The following is a 6573-nucleotide window of genomic DNA, read 5'->3' as shown; positions in this document are numbered from 1 at the left end:
ATAACAGAGTAAAACAGAATAGAGCATCACAAATGCAACATGAATGATATAAAATGTTTAACAAATAATCCATAGAACAATTACAAATAATCTGTAAAATAATTGTAAGTAATCAGTAAAACAATTCTTATTATTTAAACACGTTTTTCATTCAAGATTTATTGGTTTAATGGGTGATGTGCCAGGGGAATTAGTGGGGATGGGGTTGGAGACAGTTCACCTATTTCTGCTTTCCATGCTTTAAGCGTGGTCTGTGTGAACCTGTTTAGTTGTAGGAATTTTCCTTAGTTTGTTTGGGAGGAATGGGTATGCTGTGGTGCATCTATTTTCAATTGTGTCCCTCTCCAGGTATACCCATTGTTTTGTCTCGTCTTCTAGTATATACAGGATTATGTGGCGTACTTGGTTGGCGATGTAATATGCTTCTGTCTTGGGGATTCCCCATCCTCCCTCTGAGGAGAGGAGGTGCAGGTATTTGGGGCTTATTCTTGGGGTTTTTTTGGTGAGAAGATAAATGAGTGTATGTAGTTTTTTCTGCCATTTGCGAAGTTGGGCTGGGGGGAATCCAGATTGGGAGGGTTTGGAATAGGTAGGTTAGTTTTGGGAGGGTGATCATTTTGATCATGGCCATTTTGTCTGAGAGGGTGAAGTTGGTGTTGTTCCATCTCTTTAGGTCTTTGTTTATTTGTCGCCACAAGGGGTTGTAGTTGTGGAGGTATAATTTGTTGAGGTTTCTTGTTATTTGTACCCCTTGGAATCTGAACTTAGTGCATGAAATATACTCAGAGTCAAGAGTGGATTTCATGTTCTTTATTCAGCTCATAGTGGTGAGGAGGAATGGAAGTTCCCCCAGAATGTCTGCTTTACATACATTATTTACACAATGGGCCCCACGTGATTGGATAATTCCGGGATTCACCTGTAGGCCAATCAGGTTGAGTATTCACTTCCACCTGGAGCTGGATTGGGTGGCTCCTGTGGACCAATCAGACTGCTGCATTCTGGACCCTATTGTTCTAGGACCATTCAGACTGCTGCATTCTGAATCCTATTATTCTATGACCAATCAGACTGCTGCCTTTTGGATCCTATTCAACTCAGTACATAACAGTGCGCCCAAGTTTTATCTTGGTGATGTTGGCGAATTTTTTCGGGTGTGAGGGGGAGTGTTGAAGCACATAGCTTCTAACTTTGAAAAAATTACCTGTAGGCTTGACACCATTGCAAATGTCTTCTCTGATTAGGGAGGTTGCTGTGTTTATGGAGTCTGGTGTTGTGACCATTAGGTTGTCTGCAAAGAGCCCTAATTTGTAGGTTCTGCCTTTTATTTCCACTCCCTTGATGTCTGTGGCTGCTCGGAACCGGATTGCTCGGTAAAACAATTATAATCTGTAAAACACTATTAGCAAAGCAGTAACTAAAAAATAAGAGAAACATCACAATTATAGCAGAAGAATCATGGGAACTGTAACTGATCACAATGGGACTATTATCTGGGTAAGCACTCATAAAGTCAACTTGCAGCTTTCTTTGGATTGGAACTGCTGTCTTTAAAGGGACACTTCAAGAAGGGGTTTTTTTATTGTGGGATCAGTGCTACTCATGCCTAAAGTTTTTCATAGCATGCAATTTTTTCACAGCATCCCCACAATGCCATCAGCATCAAAATGCCAATCTAACCCCTCACACAACTCATTTAATTTGAATTTACCCTCTCTGGTGCGCTTAAGGAGGTAAACAAAAAAGTCACCAATCAGCAGTTTGAGATATGTGAATGTGTAGTTTTGCTGCGTATGCACTATACCTTTAAAGCACATTTGAATCACATTCTTCCTCTCAAAGAATTCTGGGCACTGTAGTTCACCCCTCACAGCAATCCTTAACAATCTACAGTACCCATAATTTTTGGGGGTCAGGAATGTGCTTCAAGTGTGCTTTAAAGGTATAGGTGGAATCTAGACACATAAAAAGCGTTGTGAAAATGCTTTTTTTAAAAAAAAAAAGTTTTGAAAAATACAGCAAATTTGCCATAGCTCACCATCTCCATCTAGTGTCACATTTGTATAATGCACTTTGCAACACACTTAAAACATTTTATTTGTGTGATTGCAGCCTCAGTCCCCATCTGGAAGCAACTTGTAGAGAGAAGGTGAGGGAAAGTGATGAAAGCCAATGATCTGGTTATATAATTACTGAGGACAGCAGTTTCACACATTGGTAGCGTTATGAAGCAAAAACTGTTGTGGTAATGCACATGAGGTTATGCACAAAACCAACCCAAAATGGGAGTGAGTGACTTTCAGGTCAGATGATGGTTGGGGTTGACAGGTAGATCTAAATAAAGACACAACTGATGGATCCCATTAGTTCAACTTCAGCAGGTGAAAACTGAAGGATTAAATGGTTTGATGCAAGCAAGGGAATAGCTTGCTTTTTTTCTTCTTCTGCTAAAAACCAACTTCTTAAATACTGAGTAACTCTTTCCCTCCCCGCACTCCATCCTGTCATCCTGACAGTTACATTAACAAAAAACCCTGTTCCCTGACAACTTGATTATCATATGAAACACCGGAGGATATAACTGCTAATCTTTTGAGTTGAGCTGTAGAAGCTGAATTCTGAATATTAAGTTTTAGCCACATTTAATGATATTCTCAAAGCCTGCACATACATTAATTCCTCTGAAATCCACGGGGGAAAAATGTCAACTCGGATTGAACGCCACCGTGTTAAAAGAGAAGTGCTCAGTGGATCGGCCATAGATAGGCCACCTTAGAAGGTATCATCATGAGTTCCACAGTGCTGCCAATATTGGGCTTGGACTGACAGGCACTGATGCAGGAGGAGGTGGAAGAGGAAGAAGATGAAGAAGAAATGGGGGTGCTGAATTGCCAGAACATGAAGGGGGGCTCTCCACTTTCCACCTCTATTTCAGGGGTGCTTTGGAAGGAGGAGTGGGGATGCTGGCTCTCCCCTTGGAACTTCTTGCAAAGGGGACAGCCTCTGTGGAGGCTGGGAAGGGTGTGAATGAATCAAGAGGTGTCATGGACTGGCTGGAGGTAGAGGAGTGAGGGGGGCACCAGCTGGGGAACCCCCAAGGGAAACCCCCAGAGGGAAAGGGCTCAGAGCCAGGGGAGAGGTGGTGGGACAACCATGAGTGGTCAAAGGGAGAAGGAGGAATACACTGGGAGGTTAAGATGTTGGAAGCTGCAGAGGTAGCAGGGTTTAGTGAGCAGGAAGAGGCTGTGACAGAGAGCAGTCCAGAAGAAGAGGCAGCAGCAGAGTCAAGAGGCAAAGTGGAAGCAGGCTGCTGAAGAAGCCAGGGAATCTCCCCCTCCTGCTGCGACCAGCTCCCCACCCACCTGGTCTCCCAGAACACACAGAGCAGGCACCCCCAAACTCGGCCCTCCAGATGTTTTGGGACTACAATTCCCATCATCCCTGATCACTGGTCCTGTTAGCTAGGGATGATGGGAGTTGTAGTCCCAAAACAGCTGGAGGGCCGAGTTTGGGGATGCCTGACATAGAGGAATGAAGAGGGCGGAGCAATGAGAGACAAGACTACAAAGCCTTAGGCTGCTGTGTTAGGAACCAGGGGAGTTACCTTAGAGAGCGGTGGGAAGGCAGGGACCTTCAGTCGTCGCCAACTGCCTCATTGGGGCAAGACCTACTGGGAAGAATTGCTGCAACCACTAGGCCCGCACCATTTTGGTTTCTTTGGATAAAGAGTTAACTTCATTGACACCGGGTGTTTTATTGCTGACCTTGAAGTTGCCCATCAGGAGGGAGCTTCCTGGACAGCAAACTGCTCACAGTCACAGTCTTCCCCACTATGGAGAGATGTAGAATATGTAACTTCCATGCAGATATGTGTCCTCTTTTACCCTCTTTTTTTAATAGATGTGCTTTCTTTTTTTTTGGCAATGCATTAAGAGGCTGCCACGTTTGCCCTGGTGTTCTGAGGTCAGCTCACGTACCCCAAAGCATGCTGACAAGAGTGGAGAGGATTTGCATTTTTATTTTTATAAATAACTAGTCTTAATGAAGTTTGTTGTATAGTGCCAATGCTTTGTAGCACTGATTGGATTCTAAATGCCTGTTAAGCAACCCAGCAAGGCTGCATGGGTTACTCACAGCTCTCTATAGCTCCATGCAAGCTAATTTGTGTTAGCTTGTGTACGTCCCCCAGGCAGGATACAATGTGTGTGTTGTTCATCTTCTTTCATGGTCAAATACTCTAAATCAATGGAAGGATGTTACTTAGTGACATGTGACTAGCAAGGGAGGCCAAATAGTTGCCTTTGCAAACACTTCCCATGAAGAAAATTCTACCCATAATTTCGTCATATTTCAGGACATTTGGTGTGATTTTAAAAGGAATACATTTTTTTATTTCTTTCTATTTTTGCATTAGTCTTAACTCAGTGGCAGGACTAAAGGAGCTCTCACCGTTTCAGCAGACGGGGATGGTAGCCTTCTTGGAACAATAGGGATAAGGCTGTGTGTACATGCCATAGATTTAAAGCGGTATTTTTCAACCAGTGTGCCATAGTCAGGGGTGCCATGGGCAACACTGGCCTCTGTCCCTCTTTTCTTCCCTCTCTCCTCTGATGCCCTCTCGTGTCTCTGCCTCCCAAAGGCTTGCGAGGCTGTTTGTTGCAGCAGCCCTAGCTAAAAGCTCCCCAGGTGAATGGTGCCTCTGGGGCTGGCCTGGGGGTGCTGGTTGCCAGGAGCTGTAGTGGCCTTGGAATAAGGTGCTGGAGTCAGGTTCACCTTTGACCAGTCTCTGTTGGACCGCTAAGGCTGGGGGCATCCTCTTCCCAGGCCCTTCGGGGCGGCATAAGGAGGCACCTCTCTTTGGGGTGGGGGTGGGCAGCACAGAGACCAGGGCAGTGGCTGCTGCTGCCCAGAGGACTCCCAAGGAGAGGGGAGACGAGAGGAAGGAGACTAAGGGAACACTCCACAAGGGAGGGTGTTCAAAATGGGGTGAGGGGATGTTGGATCTGCAGGCAAGGGGTGACATAACTGAACTTCTGAGGCTTGTTCAGCCTGGACACTGAGATCCAGCACCGAGGGTCTTCTGGTGGTTCCCTCATTGCGAGAAGTGAGGTTACAGGGAACCAGACAGAGGGCCTTCTCGGTAGTGGCACCCGCCCTGTGGAACGCTCTCCCTTCAGATGTGAAGGAAATAAGCAGCTATCTTATCTTTAAAAGACATCTGAAGGCAGACCTGTTTAGGGAAGTTTTTAATATTTAATGCTTTATTGTTTTTAACACTCGATTGGGAGCCGCCCAGAGTGGCTGGGGAAACTCAGCCAGATGGGTGGGGTATGAATAAATAAATTATTATTATTATTATTATTATTATTATTATTATTATTATTATTATTTTCCCACTGGGGAGCCGCAGAAATAGTGTAGTTGGTCAAGCGAGCCATGGACTTAAAAAAGGCTGAAAACCTCTGATTTAAAGTACTGTGGTACCTCTGGTTATGAACTTAATTTGTTCTGGAGGTCCGTTCTTAACCTGAAACCGTTCTTCACCTGAGATACCACTTTAGCTAATGGGGCCTTTTGCTGCCGCTGTGCCGCCATAGTGTGATTTCTGTTCTCATCCTGAGGTAAAGTTCTTAACCCGAGGTACTACTTCCAGGTTAGCAGAGGTTGTAACCTGTTATGTACTGAGTTGAATAGGATCCAAACTGTAGCAGTCTGATTGGTCCTAGAACAATAGGATCCAAAAGGCAGCAGTCTGATTGGTCCTAGAACAATAGGATTCAGAATGCAGCAGTCTGATTGGTCCTAGAACAATGCAGCAGTATGATTGGTTGGCAGGAACCACCCAATCCTGCTCCAGATAGAAGTGAATCCACAACCTGATTGGCTTACAGTAGAATTCCAGAATTAGCCAATCATGTGCAGCCCATTGTGTAAATAATGTATATAAAGCAGATACTGTGAGGGGACATTTATTCATTCCTCCTCACCACTATGAGCTGAATAAAGAGCATGAAATCACTTTGCGACTCTGAGTATATTTCACTGGCGACGAGGATGGGATCCCGCTGAGCTGACTGCCACACACAGCACCGCAGCACCGCCAACTGCCGCACCGCTGCCTCGCACCGTGTATCCAGGCTTCAGCTCCGGGGCACAAGGAACTCAGAATGGCAGCCAACAGCAGCTTCTCGCCATTCAACCCAGCATCTGGAGACTGGGAAGCGTACGCCTCCCGTTTCACCTTCCTCCTAGAAGCCAAAGGGGTCACCGACGAAGAAGACGCCAAGAAGAGGGCGATATTCTTCAGCGTCTGCGGAGAGGAGACGTTTGAAATCGCCCGGGCTCTCCTTGCGCCTGAAGACGTCGCTACTGTTCCATACAAAACAATAATGGAACAGCTGAAGGGGCACTTTTCGCCGCAGCCCTCAGTGGTGGCTCGTCGAAATGCCTTCTACGCAAAGCGGCAAGCCCCTGGGGAAACCATAACTGGGTTTGTGACCTCTCTCCGCCAAGCCGCCCGGTTCTGCAACTTCTCAGAGCTGGAGAACATGCTTCGTGACCGCCTCGTCGGTG

This window comes from Podarcis pityusensis (genome assembly GCF_964106645.2).
Source record: "Podarcis pityusensis genome assembly, chromosome: 5".
Classification (NCBI taxonomy): domain Eukaryota; kingdom Metazoa; phylum Chordata; class Lepidosauria; order Squamata; family Lacertidae; genus Podarcis; species Podarcis pityusensis.
Note: the sequence above shows the minus strand (reverse complement) of the source record.